The following is a 24,952-nucleotide window of genomic DNA, read 5'->3' as shown; positions in this document are numbered from 1 at the left end:
TTGGTTTGGCTGAGACCTTTGGTGTCGCAAAAGTTGGTTGTGAAAGTAGTTGGTGATTCGGTTGCCTTTGCAGCTGATTGCGTTCCTCGATGTGCCGAGCCATTCCTATTGTATCTGCCAAGGTTATAGGTTGTTTAATTTTAACGTCGATGCAAATGTTGTCTCAAAGTCCTGCAATAAAACAACCAATTAGAAACTTTTCCGGTAGGCCGTCCACTCGGTGGGAAAACATTTCAAAAGCTTCTTGATAAGCTGCTACGGTTGTGGTTTGTTTAAGGTGATTCAAAGCTTCTGAAGGGTCCTTGTAGTCGGTTGGACCAAATCGAAGTTGTATAGCTTTGGTAAACTCATCCCATGCGAATGGTTCGTGAAATTTCATCAACCACCTGTGCCATTGCAAGGCGATGCCCTCTAAATGGAAGGAGGCTAACTAAACTTGTAGTTCTGGTGCAATGTGTTTGAATTCAAAGTATTGTTCAACCTTGTAAATCCATCCAGTTGGGTCGTCTCCGTTAAACTTTGGAAAGAACAACTTGAGGTGTTGATGAGAGTGGTCATTTATAGTGTTTGAGCGAGAAATATGTGGGTGAGAGGATTCATCACGTGCAAATGGGTTGGTTTCAGAAGGGCTAGTGTTTTAACTACGGAAGGCTCGAAGAGCCTGGAGCTCGGTTAATACGGCTTGTAAGGTTGCGTTCACCTGATCGAAACTTGACTCGTGTCGTGCCAAGATTTCGTTGACCTCGTTGCGGAACTCTGCATTCGTTTTGTCGCAAGTATCCATGGACGAACCCCTGTTTTTTTTTTTTTTTTTAAACTCAGCGTCACTCGGAACTCAAATGGCTGACTTAGCGGCAACGGCAACTGTAAACAAAGATCTCTATTTTTGCAGCGACGAGTTCCGAAAAAATTGATCGAGTTGGTGAGTAGATTAGCGCCGAGCGCAGGTAGTTGAGAGCACAGAGCAGAGAGTGAGGGTGATCGAGCGATGAGGGCAACGGCTGCGGCGAGGAGGCGATGGTTCTGATTCCTTTCCGAACAGAGATTTTCTCGGATTTCCGGCGGCAGAAAGACGAAGAGTCAGAGGACGGCTTCGGTGGCAGAGGTCAAGTCCCGACAACAATAGCGTTGAGGAAGTCGGTGGCTCTGTTTTCTTCCCGAACAGAGATTTTCGATGCGGTTTTTCAGAATTTCTTCCCGGTGACAGAGGTAGGAAGTCGATTCCGACAGCGTTGAGGAAGATCTGCGGTTTGATTCGCAGCGGCAACGGCAGCAGCGAGGAGGCGATGTCGGCTTCGGTGGCAGAGCTCGAGTCACGGCAGCGGCAACGACAATGTTGAGGAAGTCGGTGGCTCTGTTTTCCGATGCAAATTTTTTTTTTTTCAGAATTTCTTCCCGACGACAGAGGAAGGAAGTCGATTCTGGCAGAAGACAGCGACAAAGAGAGACGGAAAGAAGGAAGGTAAGAATTTGATTTTTTGGGTAGAGTTGCGGAATTGAAGAGCGTTGACAGAGAGAAATGTAGAGACAGAGGAAGGGAACTCGCGGAATGAAATGTCTTCCCGGAGTCGTAACTGCTCTGATACCACTGATACAATGAATTTAAGAAAAGTGAGGATTAGAGGAAGAAGAGACGACGAAGAGTTTAGGAGAAGAAGAAGAGAATAGAGTAAGACAAGATTAATTCAGAATTAAAACCCATATATACATTCCCTTTCATCCCGGCTATATATAGCCATACAGTTATAGAAACTAATCACTAATTAACAACTGATAATAACTATCTGAACAACCCACAAACAATAACTGCATTAGCTACATATTGCCACTACCTTCGTGGTCTTTCTGCGTGTGGCCATATCAGAAGACCACAGGATTCGTCAATTCAACCAAATGTAGATAAGATGTGGGAAGATTTAACTATCTCCATAGATGAACATGAAGAAGATGACAATGGTAAAGAAGAAGACTGCGTTTTCTGTCAATGAAACCATCCACCAGCTGACACTCAGTCGAACCAGTTTGAACTGGAATTGACCATGTTACCAGTTTGATCAGCTATCTGACACCAACACTTTCCAACACCTGCTTTTGTATTCTAACTGTTCCTTGACATTTCTTCTCTGGTGCTTCTGTATTCTAACATTTTCTTCTTTGATGCTATCTTGCCTCTATTTGGAAGAATATGTCCCCAGTATAACCCAAAAAAGACCAAGCTTACATGCTTTTCCTAAAAAAGGAGAACTCAAATATACTTTTGGAAAGAATAAGAATGAAACTTTCCTGTACCGTTATTAGAATACAATTACAAGGACCTTCAGGATCAGTGAGACTCAACCTGCAGCACTATCAGAAAAGAAGGTATAAGCACAAGAAGGTGTTTTGAAGCTGTCCCAAGGGCATGACTAAGCATGCAAATTTGATAGAGGCAACTTGGGACCATTCCAATGCAAAATACACTGAACAACACATAAATTCTGTGGGCTTCTTGTGGTATCAGCAATTCATCATAGTCGTCAACCATCCCCTGCATGAAGACGTCCCCAACTATCATCATTTTTTTTCTTATAAAGATGTATTTATATTAACAAGAAAAAATTATAAAGGAAAAGGGAGCAAATCCCTCACAATAAGAGATTGTAGGGACGCTCTCTGTTTAGCTAACACATCTACAGCTGAACTTGTAGATCTCGGAATGTGAGACAAAATACAAGAGTGTAGTGAGGTAATATCTAAAATCTCCTGAAAGATGTCCCAACGGCGCCACGGTGGAGGGGAAGCACGCTCACACCATCCGATGACCACCTTCGAGTCTCCTTCAATGTGAATGGGATCACTGCAGTTGTCTCTGAAAATGCGAAACCCATTGAGGAGGCCATAGAGCTCAACCGACGTAGAATCAGAAATGCATAACAGGCCAGCATAAGGAAATAAAAAGAAGGAAATGTTGCCAGAAGTAACTAATGTGAAAAGATTAAAAGACCTCGTATTTCTGGCCTCTATATGTGTACTCCACTAGCGTTTTCTTGGGTTCACATGGGCAGGGGTCGTAGAAGCACATAATGCCTGATTTCTTTATACCCTCGTGAAGCTACATGAATATTCAAGCATATGTTACTCAAAAACACACAAAGCACGGACAAACATCACAGAGCATGGTCATCACACACAGAGTCAATCTTTCCAGTTGATTACTGATACTTTATAACAACCAGCAACATCTCTTACTTAAAATTTGGTTTTCGATTCTGAGACAGCCTTTTTTTACTATCTTTCAGTGTTGTAAATTCAAGCACTCAAACAATTTCAAGTTTCAACAGCCAAGACAGCTAGATACAATGACAACAGGAAGAAAAAATACACCTTAAGTTGCCCATCATCCTTGGCAAGAAAATTAAGGATTGTAGTGACATCAAGTAGTTGTGAGGCCAGTTCATCATCCACTTCTCTCACTTCCGCCCTCTTCTTAAAAGCTTTCTGATTGCCATATACAGCTCTAGTAATAACTTGCCCTCCAGCTTCCAATTGCTTGTTTGTCTTTCTAGTTGCAACAGTTTATAATAGTTGTTGAGCTTTTTCCGCAGCAGCCCTAGCATCCCGAATCTAGTGAGTATCAATGCAAAGGACAAAATAGGTAAATAGTACTTACAACCATGAAGAGAATATTTAAGAAGCAAAACCGTGCAATGATAGTGAAATTAGTTTAGTAGCTGTTTGTTTACAAGCAAAGAGCCATCAGAAAGATGTACAAGTAAAATGAGAAAGGGGTTTGATGTCTGTCCTACCTGAATGGATGATTTTTCCATGTTTTCTAATGCCTTCTATCGCTCCCTCTTGAGATAATATGGTTTCAAGACGAATTTCTTCAGGTTTTCATTTACAGAACAACAAAATCAGAAAATTTTGAAAACAAGAATAGTGGCTGAAAGAAAGACAACAATAAACATCTAACAAGGCTGATCCATTCAAATGTGAGACTAATACAAAACATTAGCTAAAATTTCCTCAAGACAAAGGAACAGGAGCATAAGTACCTTAGCAAGAAAATAAAGTGAAGTTGGAACTCATTGCACCAGTTGCAATTGCTGAAGTAATTTGACTAGACAGCAAAATCTGCATTAACAATTTGTCAGCAAAGATACCATTAAAGATAGATAATAAAATAACGAGCTCAGCAGTCACAGGTTCTAGAAGTAAGCTCCAAATATTATAAAAAAAGAACAAAAAAACTCTTAAAGATTCCTTTCAATACACAAAATGAACAAAGAAGAATTCTGCAGTATTTCCATCAAAATATTTAGCACTATGGTCCAACGAATTCTATCTCCCAGGACTGAGAAACAGACAAATGTAGGCATGGCATATATGAATGCTCAAATTTTGTATTGTAATTTTAAGAGAGAAAAATCAGTGAATGTGTGTAATCTGAGTACATTGATCTTCAATTTATAATAGAAAGGACACATAAAATCAGAGTTAAATTAAACTACTTATGTCACAATGACACCCAAAGTAAAATTCTTAAATCAAGTAAAAAATTAATACAAAAAACTAATAGAACTGAAACACCACCTTTTGTTAGACTCTTTCCTATGAGACTCATGTAAGATTTTGCCATATTAATTCTTTCATTGTGAGATTCCTTTACCATTCGAATCATGTAAAACTCTCCATATTTGCTTCTTCAAGACTCCCCCTCAAGCTGGAGTTGCTAACTTTAGCTTGCAAAGAAAATATTTCTAGTCTTCTTCTTCAACACTTTGGGCAACAATTTTTTTTTAAAGATGCAAAGTCTCCATCTTCAATTCTCCCCCTTAGATATTCTTTACTGTTCACATAAACAGATTCTTTACTACAACTCATGGAATTCTTCATTGTAGGCTCCTCAACACCTCTTTCTTGTGCTTATTATTTTACTTCTCCCCCTCAAGTTAGGGATCGAAAATAAACAAAGACCTAGCTTGGATAATACATATGATAGAAGAAAGTATCACTCTTAGCCAAACAACAAAACTCCATACACCAATCAAACCGGTGTAATTCTGAAAAAAAAACTCCACTCAATTTCAAAAGCAAAAAAGCCAAATTTTAGAACATGGAGATAACACATTATTTTAAGGATAGCTAAAAAAAATTATCACTTAAGAGACAGTCCAACATGTCCTCTTACACTGTGGATTTTCGTGGCAAGTTTGGATGAAGATCTTTTAGAAAATCGGACTCCAACTGGGGCTACATCAGGACCTCTTTGGCACCTTTGAGATGGTTTGAGGGATTCTCCTTCTTCGGCTGGGCAAGTTATTCTTTCGGCCTGTCTTGCGCATGTTCCATGGTGCATTTGGCTAGAGCGGAACAATCAGAGATTCAACTCCAAAGCTAGCACCCCAAACAACACGGCTTCTCATGCCGTCGGCCTCATCTCGAGTTGGCTTCATACAAAGAAGGATTTTGCCACTCTATCGGGGGTTTCCCTTCAGGAAAATTGGAACTTGATCGCTCACATGTCTGGCCCCAGTAGAGCTCCTAGAATGGCTATCTGGGATTCTCCCCCTTGTGACTGCATAAAACTGAATTTTGATGGCAGTGTTAATGGATGCCCTGGTCCAGCAGGAGCATGTGGTGTATTCAAAGGTCACAATGGAGACCCCATTCTTTCTTATGCTAGTCCGATGGGCATTGTCGATTCTAATACTGCTGAAGTTAGTGCTCTACTGCTCGGCCTCCAAATCTTCAAGGATCGTCTCCATGGCAAGTTAATCATTGAAGGCGACTCAAAGACGGTTATTAGTTGGTGTTCCGAGAACAACCTCCCCCCTTGGCACCACTGGCTCATCACTGATAGTATTGCTAACATTGTATCTTCTACGCATTGTAATTGGAATCTCATTCCTAGATCAGCCAACTCTTTGGCTGATAAATTGGCAAAATTCGGAACTTCCCAGCAATATCTCATTGTATGGGAAGGATTCCCTCCTTTGTAATTTGCTCTTTTGAGATTTTGTCTTAATAAAAATCAACATCATTTAAAAAAAAAAAAATTTATCACTTGGGTGAAGAAAAATACTGGACTCACATTGGACATTGGGTGTACTCTTGTTCTATGCAGCTAGTGAGTTTATAGGCATTGCTTTGAAGTGATGAAAAACAATAAATTGAAGATATACCAGAGGTTTCATTACTAGTTCAAACCCACAAGGAAAAAAACATTGATTATCATAAGAGGGATTTGACCATAAAATTGACTAATAAATTGATTATAAAATAAACCAATACCAAGGAGGAATAAATTTCTTGAAGATACAAAGCAAAAGATATGTAGTCGAAGCAAACAAACAAGACAACACCAGAGAGGAGACCTCAGGCCAAATCGCCTCGTGAGATCTCCCCTCAAAACCAAAAAAATTAATTTTATTAAGACTGAACTTCCATAACAACATGGGTCATCCACCTTTGGGACGGCAACAACGAATTAGAGAATCCAGCTTGCTTGAGACCAGATTTTCAAAGGCCAAACCGATCTTATTTGTCTAAACCATTACAATCCAGACCGAAACTACAGGTATGAACCAGTCCAGACCGGAACTAATAGGATAGTTGATTTCCCAACTTAAAATAAAATTCTCGGTCTCGCACTGGAGAAGGGCAGCGATTCTAACATCCATGGAGACAAAAAATTAGAGAGAAACTCAAACTTCATTCTTCATTTAAAAAAAAAACTTCATTCTCCCAACCTCGTTGGAATAGGTCTTATACACCTAGCTCATTGTGGGTTCGATTGTTGTGAAGCTCCTTCAATTCAATCATGCTGACAAGATGCTCTCTAAGCTCTATAATAGCTACTTTTGTGTATCTCTTGGAATTCTCTCGTTTACTCTATTGAGGAGACCTAGAATGTCACATTGCCTCCAAAGTCGATGGAAACAGCAGCATCAATGGCACATGAATTTGGGCTATCATGTAGTGGCCCTTACAAGAAACAAAGACTTTGGTAGCAATGTTTGCAGTCAACGTTCTTCTTGCTTCTATTTTTGCTTGAACAGAGAAATCTTATGTGAGGGTCTTCAGTGGTAGGTACACGACAGTGAAAAGGGGGGACGCTCTCAGGGGTCACCGGGAATCAAAGTCCAAGTCGCACAAGAGAAAATTTCTCTCTCTGCTCAATCTCCTCCAATTAGAGGCACAAGTTCCTCCAAGTGGAAGATGACAAGGTCACCATCTGCATCAATGGATTCCTGGTCAATAACAAGCTTTGGGCAATTTTGGCCAAGTTGACCAGAAGGATAAGGATTTTTTTGGCCTCGTCTATCAGCGAGCAAAAGAAGCGCTGTGCCTGAGTCGACCTGCTCATGCTCTAAAAATTGGCCACTAGGTTTACTCCTCTTGGAGTTGGATCTTTCTTAATCCAATATCTAGATCATTTTATCTGGGTGTGACTGACCCTGATCTCTCTGTTGTTGCGGTTGGTTTTGGCTGCTTGCGAAACCTCAATTTGGAGAACTGTAAAGGAATTACTGATACTGCAATTATGGCTCTTGGGAACGGTCATCCATCTCTGCAGTCTCTGGACGTTTCTCATTGCAGAAAGCTTCAGACAAGGGATTGGTTGCTCTTGCCGAGGGAAACCCCAATTTGAGGAGCTTACATCTTGCAGGCTTGAAGAAACAAATCAATCTTGAAATACAACTTGACAAGGAAGACGACATGAAACTAAAACATAACTTAATACTATCTCACAGTAAATTACAAGGAAAAAAACAAAATTAAGCACATAATATGAGAATGAAATAAGAACAACCCATAGTCTCTATGAGTTAACCAAATCAACTCGTAGACCATGCTCTTATGCCATATTGAAAATTTAGGAGAAAATAACTTATTGAATGTGTGTAATCTGAGTACATTGGCCCTCTATATAATATAGAGAGAACACATAAAATCAAAATTAAACTAAATTACCCATATTCCAATTACACTCAAAGTAAAACTTTTAGATTAAGTAACCAATTAATACAAAGAACTAAGAGAACTGAAATACCTCTTTTTTTAAACTCCTTTCTGTACGACTGATATAAGACTTTGCCACATTAATTCTTTTACTGTAAATTATTTTTACCATGAAAATCATGTACGACTCCTTCATGTTTGTTTCTTCAACATTTTGTAACAGCAATCAATATAAACATTACAGGAACCATTCTTTCAGTAATGACCTAGATGAGAATCAAGATGAAGTCGTAACTTTGTCATTATGGCATTGTCTCTAGTATTTGACATAACTTGGCAATTACTGTTTTTCTTAGCTAGAGGTATTAATACATTGGTGTTCAGTGATAACACAATTGGTAATCCACCATGTCCCATCCACGTTTCAATAATGGTGGCTACTACACATCTAGGCAACCTAGATCAACATTTTGAAGTTGAGGATTGGACCAAAAGGCCCATCAACAGGACAAACTGAGTATTCATTTACAAGTCAGTATTTTAGCAAAGATGCCATTTTTATATCAAATACCACAATGTCACTCAGTTCATACCAAAAACTGTACAAATGCCGACCCATAAAAAATACGGAAATATTTCTAAGACTTTCTACAAAGCTTACACATCCAAAAAACTCATTAACCAAATTCTTTTTCAATCAAATGTACTAAATCTATCAAACTTACACAAAAAGCATATTCTAAATTATCAGAATACCTGAAATCGTTATTTAGAATATCTAGAAAAAAAATAGGTGAAACTTCTATGGCTAATATTGACAACTATTTTTATCAAATAAATACATTTCTCGGACCTCTTCATATGGAGAATGTGTTACAGCTGTTTATTAAATTGTCATCACACTTAATGCATATCCTAGAAAATAAGTGAAAGTGGAAAAATGTTTGATAATTATCGTAAGTTTGCTTTGTCCATCTGCACTTGCACCATTCCTTCTTCAGTGCAGGATGCTTTGTTGACTCTTCATTGTAAGAAAGTGATAGATGTTGAGATGGAAACACTAATTGATAGGGAGACTTGAGAGTTATGTGATCTACCTCCAGGTATTGCTGTAGTTGGTAGTCAATGGGTCTATACTGTTAAATATAACTCTGATGGATTGGTTGAATGATACAAGGCTCGTCTTATTGTCAAAGGGTACACTCAAACATTTGGTATTGGATGTTTTTGAAGTTTTTTCTCCGGTTGCCCACTTGTCTTCTGATTGTAATACTCATTTCTGTTGCAGTCCATCAAAGTTGGTCTTTGTTTCAACTAGATATTAAAAATGCCTTCTTGTATGGTGATCTTGAGAAGGAAGTCTATATGGAGCAATTTCCAGGGTATGTTACTCAGGGGAGACACATAAGGTATGTCAACACAAGAAGGCTCTTTATGGCTTAAAATAGGGTCTACAAGCATGGTTTGAAAATTTTAGTCAAGTGGTTATATCCATTGGATTTTATAGAAGCCACTATGGTCACTCACTATTTATGAAGAAACAACTGTATGGAATTATTATCTTATTGGTATATATAGATGATATCATCTTGTCAAGGAGTGACTAATCAAGTATTGAAAAAGCAAAATCCTATTTGGCGAATCACTTTCAGACTAAAGATCTAGGTCAGTTAAAATATTTCTTGGGTATTGAAGTTGTAAGAAGCAAGGAGGGAACAACTCTTGACTTAGAGGAAATATGTCTCTGATATGTTTCAAGAGTATGGACTTTTGGGGCCAAACCTACGGATACACCTGTGGAAGTAGGACTTGATCTTTATGATGATCAAAGTCCAAAATTGAAAGATAAAACAGTGTATCAGAGACTAGTATGCAAACTCATTTTTGCTACAGTTACTAGACCAGATATTTCATTTGCGATGAGTGTAGTGAGTTAGTTTATGGAACATCCACATAAGATTCACCTAGAGGCTACACAGAGAATCTTGAGATATCTAAAAGGAGCACCAAGAAAAGGTCTCCTCTTTGAACCTAATAATCACTTGAGGATTGAGGCTTTCTCTTATGCTGGCTATGCAATTTCCATGTTTGACATAAAATCAACCACTGGATACTATGTCTTTATAGGAGGAAATCTAGTCAGCTAGAAGAGTAAAAAACAGAATGTTGTAGTTAGGTCCAGTACAAAAGCTGAATATAGAGCAATGTGGGTAAAATCTATTATCCAGGAATTAGACCTCGATCAAAAGGATCCTATGACTACGTATTGTGATAACCAAACAACAATCTAATCTTTCAATGAAATAACAAAACATATATAAGTAGATTGTCATTTCATCTAAGATGCAATAATTATGAAAGAGGTAACTGCTCCATATGTTCGATCTAATGATCAACTCAGTGATATCTTAAGTAAAACTAGTATGAATTTCTGAATTTCTGCGGCAAGCTGAGACTATTTGACATATACTCTCCATCTTGAGGGAGAGTGTTGAAAAACAAGTACAAGGGCATTTTGATCATTTTACGTCGTCGTTATTTATATTTCTTGATGTAATCTTATTCTACATGTCAAACTATGTCTATGGACAAAATTTTATGTAAAGAGGACACATAGAATAGGAGATACAGAGAAGTAGGGTTTTCACTTAAAGTAAAAACATTTTTGTAAATTGTTATCAACCCTGATTATAAATAGCCCAACACAGTTCACTTTCTCAATCTCTCCTCTCCACTTTCTCTCCCTCTCATTCTCTCTCTTCAACCCTCTTTCTTCTTAACTTTTTCAGCTATAATAACACATAATCCATACAAATTTTGGCACCTTCTAATTCTCCCAGATATTTGGTCATGAGATTTCGAAGAGAAATGATGCGTATAATGATCTGACACCCCAAAAGAACTTGTACGAAACTGCAAAGTATTGGAGAAGGAAATCATGTACAGAATGAGAACCTAAAGCAACAATCATAAGCAGGTTTTTATAAATTTACCTTGAGCTCCCCAGCAGCAGATGTTCTCTCATTTTTTCGTTGCAATCCAACAGCAATGGATGACTCCATCCCAAGAAGTATCTAAAAGAAAGAAAAAACAAACAAAATCAATTTGAGTAACCGTCAAGGGATTTTGCCACTTTTTTAATACAAAAGCCCCAGGTTGACACTCAGCTACCCCTCAATCCACTAAAGTTCAAAATTCAAGAATTTAAGGGAAAAAAAAAAGAATACAAAGTGTAAAAACTAAAGAAGACGTGCCAAGAAAAAATAAAACGGAAAATTTTTTTGGACTCTTTTTTTTTTTTTTTTTTTTTTTGAAAAACTTTTTAGATCATTTCAGTACCCAAAATGCAGTCATGCACGAAGAATGCAACCAAAAATAAAAAAATGAGAAAGAGGTGCCTGACTGTTTAATGCAAGCTAGAATTTAAGATACTTTTTTTCCCTCTACCACATGCTTGGCGTTTTGTTTGATTGCAAGACTAGAGGAGGGGCTTCCCTCGACCACATGTAATACAGCAAATTTTATTTTTCCCTCTACCACAAGATATACAGCAAAGTGTTCAGGTTTTAAATCAGAACCGACATGCTGCAATGCAATCTGAAAATAGGTCTATGTGTCTCAGAACAACCTCCACAGTTAAATTAAAATGTAAAATTTCTTAAAATAAAACATGATGGACTATCTGCTAGCAGAGAAGTTTTTATTCTAGGTAGATAGGTGAGATCTGCAAGAAGAGGAGGCATTACATTTCCATTTGGTGTTTCAGAGAGTTGTCGAGTCCAAGTGTTGGAGAGGTTGATAGATCCATCTCTCAAAGACAATGCTAGCCCAGCTGTGGCAGTTGAATGAAGTGAGATATGACTGGAATAATGACAGAAAAAAGGGCCATTGAGTGACAAGAAGTTATTGAATTCTTGGATGTGGAGAAAAAACCATCAATGTACAAGTTTAGACTATGATTTTGAATATCAAAGCCAACTTAGAGACGTCTGCACCCCAAGAACTGCTCACAAGCCTGCAGATGCTATGAATTCTATCGAAGAAACTGAAGAAATTTGATGTTTCAATACAGTTGTGGCAGCTCCGCCGCCAGAATTTCCTGTCACTGCCAAATTCCCACCAACAGCAACAACATTTCTTTTGGATATTTGAGATTGAACTTCACTGGACATTGCCAACCTGTAATTTTACGGAATCCCATACAAATATCAGAAAATGCTTGAAGACAAACAAACATAAGTAGCTCCTCCCTGAATTTCATATTACATAGGCAAGGCATTTGATGCGAAGAGGAGCGATACATTTCATTCAAATGGACATGGAAGGAAAGTTAATAATTTGATTTGTATGCACAGCATTGATATTTAACAGGTTAACCTATCATCAAAGGATTGTTGTAGCTAAACAACATATTCGCCTTCACTTTATATAGTCATCCATTTTCCTCTCCACCAGATCAATGTTTGCCTGTGGCAAAGAAATCTTTTCAATTGTGGTCTCCAGGGCCAGACACTCCAACTGATTGGTCTAGGTTATTAAGAAGCAAACTAATTGCAGAAAATGTGCGAGAAAAAAACTCAAATTACTCTTCTTATTTCAAAACAAAACGTCTGAACAGTCGACTTTAGTAAAATAAGTTAATACTCGTAATGATTAGCACATTTTTACAAAATAAAAGATGAATATACCCTCTCATTATGCCACCGCCCCTCAAAAACTGTGGCACGGACAAATTGGCCATAAGTGAACCAGAAGTTCCGCTATGAGCCGATATCTTTTGTTCTTCCTTACGGCGCCTTAACCTCTCAAGTTCTTCCTTGATTTCCTCCGCTCTATTCAGCTTAGTCCCAAGCTCCAAACCCGAATTGACCGCATCCATTCCACAAATATCATATATCTGCCTCTTCCGCTCATCACTTAAAATCTCATAAGCTTCCCGAATCACCAATAGATAATTAAACTACACCCACTTCATAAGTAAATCAAAATTCAGAATACTTGCTACAGAGGTAAAAGAAAAAACACAACTAGTCAGTATTACTTGAGGTGATTGGTATTTGTCGGGATGATAGATTTGAGGCCATTGCCGATAAGTTCTTCTGATTTCCTCGTCCGAGGACTATATTATAAAAACTCTTGTATTATATTGAAATCATTTAATTTTAGATTTTCAAGTAGATTTTAAATTCTCAGTTATAAGGATCTCTTCAAGCTAAACTATATACGTTTAGAGACTACATCAAGATTAGTGTTATGAGTCATAGATTGGATTGGATTGGTTACCTTTTTCACATGTTAGTGACTTTTAACACTCCCCCTCAAGCTAGTGTTTGTAACTTCAATTTGCAAACACTCTTGGTCATGAAACCTATGTGTCTGACAAAGAATTTATAATATTGAGTGTTTTAAAAAGAAATTTGATTGTCTTGCTTTGATTAATCCTATCTTTATTCACATGTTATTTGTGTTATACAATAGTCCAATATGAATTAGTAAGTACAAATATTTTAGGTTTATTTGTTCAGAAAGAGGTTTCCTAACTTGGCTAGTCATTTTAGGATAGGTGTTGGACCTAGGGGTGGCTTTGAACCGAGCCGGCTCGCGAGCGGCTCGAGTTCGGCTCGGTACCAACTCGGTTTGATTCGTTATCTATCGAGCTCGAGCACCGAAATCGGCTCGTTTACTTTAACGAGCCGAGCTCGACCGAAGCCAGGTTAGGTTTGTCGGCTCGAGGTGCTTTAAGTGGGGGGGGGGGGATTTTTCCTCCCCTCGTAACCGCCGAGCCCCTCCTATCGGCTGTTGTCGCTGCCTCTACCGCCGTCGCAGCTATTCGCAGGCCGCCTCTATGGCCATTCGTTCAATTTCTTCCTCTCCTCGCCGTCGCCTTTGTCTCCATCGCCGTCGCCTCCGTCGCAGCCGTCATCCCTGACGACAGGTCCTCCCCGGCGCCGTAACCCCCTTTCCTCCGCGTCGCTTCTCTCCGTGTCTCGGCGGAAAACCAGAACCTAACTTCAGGGGGGAAATTAGGGGAGAAATAATCTCCCCCCTCCCCCGCGCGAAGATGATCTCGCACGTGCGATATCATAAAGTAAAAACAAAAACTTTTTCCTCTCTAAAAAATTTAAAATAAATTTTATAGAAATGAGTTTCTATAAAATATTAGTGTCTCATGTTTTTTTAAACATTTTTCTAAATGAAATTTTTTATTAAATATCATATAATTTTCTAAGTAAGATTTTCGTACCAAGATGGGGTAGAAAACTGTATAGAAAATTTTTGAATAAGTATTTAACTGTTGATGTTGTAATACTTTTAGCATGAAGCAATTTTTATTGTAATTTTGTGTTTGATATTTTATTTAATTAAAAATTTATCGATAAGTATAATAATATATTAGATTGTTTATTAATTTTTATTTATTTCTCTAGAAGAGACAATAAAAGGTCCATTTAACTTTCCTAAGAAAATTTTAAAATATTTCTTGTAAATTTCTAATCAGTCACTAATAGTAATAAGATTTTATTTAAAGGTTTTTTTGGGAATATGTATCATAGGAAAAATATTTTTAGTTTTTCCTAGAATATAAATTTTCATCTAGGGGGATTCAAAAATTACAAAACAAGCTAGACAACAATTGGAGTAAAAAAGATTAATATTGGTGCATTTTAATCCATTATTGAAATTCAATCCTGAACCTCCCCTATCATTATATTTTTTAAAAATGTATGCATAATTTTATATATAATTTATTCAAAGCCACCCCTACGGGCGAGATCATAAACAAGGAAAAAAAAAACTCTTTGTCCCTTCCTCATGGCTCTTAAAGAAATTGAAAAGATATTTTAGTAGAAATACGTTTCTAGAGACTATTAGTGGTGTTTTCAATAAATGTTGAAAAAACATTTTTAGTAGAAATATAGGGACCATTAGTGCCTCATGTTTTTTCAAAATATTTTTCTAATTATAAATTTTTTTAAAAAAATCATATAATTTTCTAAGTAAGATTTTCTTGCCAAGATGGGTTAGAAAACCATATAGAAAAATTTTAAATAAGTATTTGACAGTTGATGATATAATACTTTGAGCATGAGGCAATTTTTATAGCAATTTTGTGTTTGACATTTTATGTGATTAAAAATTTATCGATAAGTATAATAATATATTAGATTAATTATTAATTTTTATTTATTTCCTTAGAAAAGGCAATAAGAGGTCCATTTAACTTTCCTAAGAAAAATTTAAAATATTTCTTGTAATTTTCTAGTAAGTCTCTAATAGTAATAGGATTTATAATTTTTATTGGGTGATTGTAAATTGATAGTGATATTTCATTTAATTTTGTTGTGTTTGATTATTGTATGGAGTTTATTTATAATGTTATGCAGTGTATGGAGTGTTTAGACTATTTTATGGAGTGTTTAAACAATTTCATGGAGTGTTTATGGAATGTATAGACAATTTTATGGAGTGTTTATGGAGTGTTTATGCAGGTATTATGTATATTGATTATGCCCAATTTTAAGTAGAGGTCATGCCGAATTTTATACAAGTATTATATATATAGATTATGCTCAATTTTAAGTAGAGGTTATGCCCAATCTTATACACATATTATATATATAGGTCATGCCCAATTTTATGTAGAGATCATGCCCAATTTTATGTAAAATGTATGCATAATTTTATATACATTTTATTCGATATATATTTTTTGAAAAGTTTTAAATGTATGTTGAGGCTCGAGCTCGGCTCGAACTCGTTGGGCTCGAACTCGATAACAATTTTAGTCTCGAGAGGAGACTCGGCTCGAAATATTTAAATCAAGCTTGGCTCGAACATAGGCATTTTCGGGCTCGGCTAGGCTCGATGCCACCCCTAGTTGGACCCAACTTCACATGATATCAGAGCACATATTCATATGTGGGACTTCACCCAAATTGTCCATATGTAAAGTCACTAAAGAGGGCCTACACGTGAGAGGGAGTGTTAAAGAATAGTCTCACATGGATTAGTGAGTACAAAGATTTTGGGTTTATTAGTTGGGAAAGAGGCTTCCTAACTTGATTAGTCATTTTGGGATAGGCCTTGAACCCAACTTACTAGTTCGTAATCTCCATCTTGTTCTCATTATGTTATCCCTCTATTCTGGTCACATAAAATTTGAATATCACAACTTGTGAAATCAATTTTTATCTATGACCTCGTACTTGTACTTCTTCTTCTACTTCCCCTCCTTAAGTTGAGGTTCTCGTTATTCTTTGCCAAGAGACCCAACTTGTAAGATAATGGTGAGAGAAAAAAAAAACACCCCTAGTGTAATGAGAAAACTCCAACTCTAATCTTAAATGGTCGTTCAAATTTAAAGGCAGTAAGAAAAATATTACTTAGGTATACTACTTGTGTAAAAAGAATAATTTGAATTAGCATATATGTTTGGTGCACTCCTCATTTTTGCTAATAGTAGGTCTATAGGCATTTCTCAAAAGCAATTTAGAAAAACATAATTTGAATTAAGTGGTTTGAAGAATTAAGGGTGTGAATAAAAAGATAACAACTCTCATACTTCAAAAAAATAAGTCGTATAATGCAACTCTTCATACTTCCAAATATGGAGTGTTTTTAGACCAATAGATGGATAAAATGTAACTATGTTTAATTCAAGAGGGAGATAAAAAAAATAATTCATCTATGAACATGTATGATTGAAAGAAGTTCAAAGAAACTCCGATAAGGAAAGTTTTGAAATTAAACATAATAATATAAATTTTCTAAAAAAAAGTTATCATGTAAGGCCATTAATTTTTAACACAACCTGACCGATTTGAAAAGAAATTTGCCAATAAATAAATTATAAAATTAGAGAGATTTAGAACACTAATATTTGGAATTTAGAATGAGAAAATAAGGCTTTCTACTTCAAAATTTTCATACCTTGTAAATAAGGAAACTAGACTCATGCCATTACAATGAGATGGAAAGAGGATGTAGGAGGAAACTTGAATAAAAATATTTTTCTTTTTCTTTGAATTCAAAAAATACTAATTAAAACTCAAAATTATCAATCATAAATAAGGAGTAGAATTGAAAATTTCTCAAAAAACGTGGAGACTACAAAAAGATGAATGAGTGCTAAATATCAGATGATCACAAGTAATATACTTCCATCTTGATAGTTGAATTTTCTAATACTAATATCTTTCTCTGGAAAATTGGATTGAAACAACAGTTTGTTGGGTTAAAAAATAGACTTACATAGTTTTCTTTTAACATATAATATCTATATAAATTCTCGATGTTGTTGGCACAAAACATCCCTCAAAACGAAGCTTTATGTTGTTGGTCAAAACTTTTCTACTACCTAAACTTTAGTACTTTAGACGTCGATTTATCTTTGTAGAAAATTTTATTTATAAAAATTATTTTCGCTTTGGAAAGTATACTTAAATATATTTCGATCAATATATAATTTCTATATGAAAAACATTGTAAGAGAGTGCAAAAACCTAATGAAAAGTAGGAACTAAGAAAGAAGAAGACTAAAGAGAAAAAAGAAAAAAATCCTTTTTTTCTTCTTCTTCTTCTTCTTCTTCTTCTTCTTCCTCCCTTTCTTCTCCATCTTCTTCTCCTTTTCTATGTTAGAGCTTTACCTGCTCTAATACCATGTTAAGTTTCATAAGGTGGGTAAGAGGAAATGAGAAGAAAAAGAGTGTGTGTGTGTATGTGTGTGTGTGTGTGTGTGTGAGAGAGAGAGAGAGAGAGAGAGAGAGAGAGAGAGGAGCGAATAATCATAAGAGATGAACTATAGAAAAGAAAGGCTAGAGCTTGATGTTTTTCCCCACACCCCTTAAATCTTATTTATAGTTATAGAGTGATGTACATAATATCATTAATACCCTTAGGGTTACATCTCTCGAAATAAAAAAAGTCACAAAGAAGCATATACCAACTTGTGCAATTACAAAGTAATCTCACCTCTTATTGGAGAGTTGCCCTATTTACCATTGTACCACCTTTTCACACGTGGGTAACTTTAGTGAACGGAATTAGAATCATTCTAACTTAATCCCTATTATGCTACAAAAATATAAAAAAACATGTTAAAATGATAAATTTATTTGAATAAACTTAATTTTATTGTGTTTATTTAAAAGTGAAGGCCTTCCACCTTTCATTCTCTATTTACTTGACAAAAGGCGATGTGTTGGTCCTCTATTTGAATCAAGTAAAAGAGGGTTGCTACCCCTTTTCACATTGTTGAATTTTTGGAAAAGAGAAATACTTCTCTGACTTGATAATAACTTAGTACAATGAACCTCTATTTATAAGAGAAGAAATAAGTATAATTAGATTACAATTAAACTACCCTTATACCAGTTACACCAAAAGTTAAACACTAAAAGATAAGTCATAGAACAATTGAACAATTGAACATAAATAAAAGATTAAAATAACTAAAACACCTTTAAGTAAGACTCTTCTTTGAGACGTCCTCCTGTGAAACTTTTGTAAGACTCCACCATATTAATTTTGACTATGTGAGACTTCATACTGTGAGACTCATGTATGACTCTTCCATATATGCTCTTCAACACTCCCCTTCAAGCTATAGTTTATAACTTCAACTTGTAATGAAAATGATTCTTGTTCTTCAATCTTCAATGTCTAGTGTTTTTCATAAATGTTAAATCTTCATCATTTGTTCTCCCCCTTTCTTGAATATTTTGGTCACATAAAAATTACCACAATATGTGGAACAAAATACATTTTTTTTGTACTTCTCCCCCTGAAGTTAGGGATAAAAAGGACATAGAGACCACCTTGGACAAAACATGATGTGGAAAAATAAAATCACTCCTAGCCATACGACAAAACTCCATACAGTAATTAAAATGGTCATAGTCTGAAACACACTCTACTCAATTTTAAAGGCGAAAAAATGGTCTAACTTAAGAGCTTAACAAAGAGACTACTCACTTTTTTATGAGTAACTAAAACAAAAATCACCTCTTGGGTGAAAAATAAAATACTTTACTCAAGCTGGATATTGGGTACATTCCTATACTTTTTAGGTAGTAAGTCAGGGCATTGCTCTAGAGTGATGAAAACACAAAAAGATTAACCAAAGAAATGCTAGAGGAAAACAACTTTAATTAGAAGGAGGCAACTATGCACCACTCATGCTTCAAACGAATTTAAAATATGACCTTTTTTTTTAAAAAAAAAAAACTAGGGAAGACTATAACGGTAGAACTTCATAAATTTGACCAAACATAACTTTCTATTGGGGTGACCACAATTTTCGGAGTTGACGATATGTAAGATACACAACCAAGTAACAAAAAAACAAAATTTAAAAATAACATCAAAGTAGGAAATTTTTGCATACCTTGAACAAGCACATAGAGTGATTAATTCTCACCAAAACTCTTTGTTTAGAATAAACATTTGGCTAAAAAACTAGGATTCTAGAAGAAAATGAAACTTTAATTTACTCCAATGCATGGAAATATAATAGGAGAGAAAATAGGAAAAATAGAGATTTTCAGCAGAGGTGACCTTTAGCACTTTTGATATCAATATCTCCCACAATATAAATAAGAATCTAAAAAGTTTATTTCGTAAAAAACTAGACTCAAAGAGCTTTAACTTGATGCCTAATTTGACCTAAAAAATTCATTCTTGAATCTTTTATGACCTCTTTCTGTAACTTGATGGTTACCAACTCTAAAACGAATATCTCCATACATATATATCAGATAAACATGAAATTTCCTCCTTATGATACTAGGCTTCAATACTTTCCAATAAAGTATAACATTAAATTATAAAATATAATTCTTTTGAAAGAAATAATCTAATAGATTTTGGACTTTGTAATCTGACCGAACTGAGTCCTCTTTCTTTTTTGGCCAGCATGACCATTGAGTCTTCCAATACTAATATCTCCCTCTAGAAAACTCGGATTTAGCATTGGTGTGATAGGTAAGAAAATCGACTTACAAATATTTCTTTTGATATATAATTCTCCATATAAAGTATCGTTCTTGATGACATAAAACACCTAAAAAATTGAAGTTTTCTACTATTACTCAAACGTTTCTTGCAGTCTGCCCTTTGCTATTTCAAATATTGTTTTCTCTTCGTAAAAAAACTTAGATTGTCAAAATTATTTTTGAATTGGAAAATATAATGGAAGATATTTTTATCAATATATAATTTTCAATATGAAAAGTTCAGTATAGAGGTGAAAACGCCAAGGAACAATGGGTATTGGAACACCAAAAAATATAAAAGATAAAATATGAATCTAAACTACTAGAGATGATATATCATAAAATGATCACATTAACTCTGTGGGTTGGCCGAGTCAATTTATAGAACCCACTTTGATACCATGTTGAATTTCTGGAAAATAAAAATACTTCACTTACTAGATTATAACTCAATCCAATGAGTCTTTATTTATAATAGATTATAATTACAATTAAACTAACTTCATAATAGTTAGAACCAAAGTTAAACAATAAAAGATAAGTCCTAAAATAATTGAACAACTGAACATAAATAGAAGACTAACATAATTAAAATACCTTTAAATAAGAATCTTATGTGAGATATTTTTTTGTGAGACTCCGGTAAGACTCCACCATATTAATTCTCACTATATGAGACTTCTTATTGTGAGAGTCATGTAAGACTCTTCCATATATGTTTTCAACACACATTTTCAAACAAAGATGAGGGTTTGATGACCTTCCTCTCTCCCTTCATCAAAGTTTTTCTTTTCTTAGTTCGAATTTGTTAATGACCTTACTTTTGTTGCCTCTCTCACCCTGTTTTGTCCGTTGACCTTGAGGCAAGGTGATCACTTTTCTCTTGTTTACAAAGAAAAAAAAGGAGGTCAGAGAGGAGGGGGTGGAGCTATGATATTTCCCTTTTTTCCTTTTCCTTTTAAATGTAAGAGGTTAAGTTTAAGATGTAGAGGAAGGGAAACTTAAAATTGAAGAGAGAGAGAGAGAGAATGAGAGCTTCTCTTGGAGAGGATGGGTAGAGATGGACTCATCTTCAACATTTCAAGTATGATCGTGACATGGATTTTCTCCTAATTTCTCAACTCCATTTTGGTTACCTAACAATAGAAAATTCATTATTAAAACCAAAGAATTGTTCACATATAGTTATAGAACATTTTTCAAGTAGCTTTTTATGGGGGTAGTCGCGTGGTCTCCATAGTAAGCAATGTTCTAAACTTTGGGTTAAAATTTGTTGAAATGGTATAATTAGGACTACAAATGGGTCAGATCAGGTAGAAGAACCATAAGATCCACACGTGCTTTTAACAATTTAACATACACACTATTTAGGATATGATTAGATCAAGCTAATTAATAATTTTTATTCACTAATAGATCTAACAGATCGATTTCGGTAAATTCAAAATCCACATGCGATGCATTTTTATGATGATTGGATCGGGTGTGGATTAGATTGGATCATATTGCAGATTATAATGATTTTTATACTATTTTTGAACTTAGCTGTAATAGATAAACATACTTAAAATTTTAATCTAAAATATTAGTTTATAATGTATATTTAAATAATGAAGGAGAATGAAGAATAATAAGTATGGTATAAGCATATACAAATTGGAGAGCAATATAATAATCTTATACACCTCAAATATTTCATGAACTCCAAGTAAATTTTATTAATTGCAACAAAGTCATTGAATTAACCATTAAAAAAATGTAGTAAAAAACATTATTAAATATAATCATTCATGCTCCAAAACAAGCAAACAAATTGTCAATATGTTATATATAAATTATAATAAAATTAGTTATTCACGGGTCGAGTATCCATAGATCTGGTTGGGTTTAAATTTTTTAGATAAAATCTAATCCACTTTAATCTTTAGATTAAGTAATTTTATGTTTTGTTTTGTTTATGACATAGACACACACTAATCCATATTCACTCTATATCAATATTTTTTACTCAAATATTAATTCAATCTATTTGTTTACATATTGGAACATATTTTGGTTTTGATTTGTGGATTAACCAAACCCATTTGCAATTCTAAGTATAATGATACAACACTGCAATGATGAATCAACCGTTGCCAAATAAGAAAATATTTTTCAATGAATAATGTAGACTATCGACGAAAAAAAAATGCACAATAAAAATCTACCCTAATTAAAAATGAATTTAGGAGAACCAAAATTGGAATTTTAGTAGAATAGAAATTGAATTTGGCGGTGCCAAAAATTTTTACTAGATTTATTTTCAACAATGCTTAGACTAACAAAAATAAGCAATCATCATTTAATTAAAGAGGGAATTGACAAGAGCAATTAGAGTAAGAGATATTTTTCTAAGTAAATATATGGTAATGAGTGAGTTCACTGGTCAACAAATTTAGCAAGAAAAATCTTGAACTCGACTTGTTATAATTAACGAGCCTTATTCCAAATTCGAGCTCAAGAACTAAGCTTTTTTCGAGCAGCTGAGCTCAAGTGGCTCATGAGTCAACTTGGCTCGTTGCATGTAGTCAAACAATTACTTTTCTGTTCTCTCACTATGAATGGTTTTTTTCCCCACCTTCCTATGCATGACCACTCCATTCCACTGCAATCAGGCTCTACGCTCGTGGAAATGTTGTCGTAAGGGTTGATGAACGACGGAACATGGTTTTTCTGTATCAACTACTGCGGTTTCAACTTAATTACGGTGGTTCCTGGGCTTAGCCGGTTATTAAGCCGCTTTCCAGTATCTTACAAAGAACTCCTGCACCTGGACTTCGGAGGCTTTGCATTTGATCGATTGAAACAAGCCATGGTTACGACTCCCGTATTGCCCCTCCCTGACTTTGCCATCGGGAAATGTTGGTCATTACTTCGGCCATTCATAAATGGCGACAATATGATCTACTCCGGCGAAAATTTTATATTCACATTGATTAGGAAAGTTTGAAAAGTTTAATTAAAATATTTTTTAAATCGATAATAAAAAGGGGTTAAATAGGTAAGAGTAAGATTTTTTTATAACTTATTATTTTAAATATAAGGTAATAAAAAGTGTACCGATACATTTATTTCTTAAACTCAAGTAAAATTTTCATATTTTTTCAGTTAATAAATATTTTTAATTGATAATAAAAGATGTTGTAAGATTTTTAATTAACTAATATTTATTTTTAATCATTTATTATTTTTTAAATAATGTGATACAAATTATACAAATAAATTGTATTTTTAAATCTAAAATATTTTTTTGTATATTTTTTCAATTTATAAATATTTTAAATTTATAAATATTTTAAATCTAATTAGTCTACTTATTTTATTTTTATTTTTTAAAATATAAAGTAATAAAAAGTGTAACGATATATTTTATTAATTAATAAATATTTTTATTGATATTAAATGGTGTTAAATAAGTAAGAGTTAATTTTTTAATTGTTTATTAGATTTTTAATAATTTATTATTTTAGATATAAGGTAATAAAAAATTTATTTGATTTTTTATATATTTTTTAAAAAATTATTCAAATTTTTTATCATTTAATGACGTGGCTACTAATATGGCAGAAGACGTGGCAAAATAATAACATGGCAGACGACGTGTTCATCTAACTTCACTACATTGATGTTATGGCGACATGTAAGCAATCAATGCTTACGTGTCGCCTTTGACTGTACACATATACAGTAGACCGGTCAAAGTTGGGTATTTTTCAAAATAATTTGACGTCGTTGTTTTTCAAAATAAATTATTTTAAATGATTATTTTGGTAAAATTCACCGGAGCAACTACTCGGGTTTGAAATTCCAATATTTTACAATCCGGGAAAAACGAATCCACACTCAGTGTTTTCTGTTGCTATCTTCACCCCAGTTTGCTCTCTTAAATCGACTGTGACGGGAGAACCAAACCAACAAGGAGCTCTCTGACATCCATCAGCAACTGAAGGACGGGACGGGCGGGCAATACCTCTCTCTTGCTGAACTCCTGTTTCATAAAAATCGTTGGTAGTTCCAATCGACCCATCCCTTCAGTCTACCCTTTTTCATGAATTCCATGATTTGCCCATCAGAGGACACACGAGGATCCTCCGTACTTTGCACTGACTACGTCGCAGCTTGCCTGGTATGTCAACAAATGGAGGACACCCACCTCCGCCCGGTAGGGTTACCTCAGTCTATTCCCGTGCCGGAGCCAGTTTTGGAAGATCTCACAATTGACTTCATCACCGGCCCGGCCTCCCCAGTTCAGTTGGACACATAGTCATCATGGAGGTTGGTGATCAATTAACAAAATACGCACATTTTCTTTCCACTTCCTACATCCTTTACCAGCACCAATGTCGCAACCATTTTTGCCGATGATGTGATCAAACTCCATGACTTACCTCGTTCCTTCATCTGTGATCGTGAAGGAACTCTTCGGGTTACTACGTGTGGTCAACAAATGTCTTGAAATGTAGCCTCAAAAATGAAGAAAATTCCTTGCCTGTGCTGAATACTGGTACACCGCGGCATACCATACATCCGCAGGGATGTCGCCCTTCCAGGGTTTACACGGCAGGCTACCCCCTTCCATACCGCGTTACCTTCCCAACTGCACTTCTTCTGCATACATCTGTTCTCTTCTTCTCCCTTATATCTCTGGAAGTGGTTAGTCATCGAAACTAGCCGGCAGTGTTGTTGTTCATAATAATAAGAAAATCACCATTCTGGTTCCTGGTTTTTTCGCCGATCCGCATACTTCACTGATCTTGATACTTTTTTATTGGAATAGAAAGCCCCTAAAGGATACCATGCTCGGGTCGGATTTTATAATCTCTATCTTACAAATTAATTTAAATTTTTTACCGAGTTTCAACGTATTTGTTTCCAGTCAAATGCTTTAAAAGATTCGGATGAAAATCAGTGACGACATTACAGCCAAAGGTGACAGAATTCCTGCAGAAGAATCCGAAAAAAGGAGTCAGGTAGGA

General features: G+C 35.1%; 1 pseudogene; it reads right to left on the bottom strand.

The window, feature by feature from the left end:
- Positions 1–1,966: 1,966 nt before the first annotated feature.
- On the bottom strand, positions 1,967–24,357 carry LOC137947601 (chaperone protein dnaJ 13-like; annotated as a pseudogene).
- Positions 24,358–24,952: the final 595 nt, after the last annotated feature.

The sequence above is a fragment of the Aristolochia californica genome, unplaced genomic scaffold (genome assembly GCF_029961685.1).
Source record: "Aristolochia californica isolate CCGP_79_NKW_82.1479 unplaced genomic scaffold, dmAriCali1.0.hap1 SCAF_13, whole genome shotgun sequence".
Taxonomy (NCBI): Eukaryota; Viridiplantae; Streptophyta; class Magnoliopsida; order Piperales; family Aristolochiaceae; genus Aristolochia; species Aristolochia californica.
This window is presented reverse-complemented; position numbering and strand designations above follow the sequence as displayed.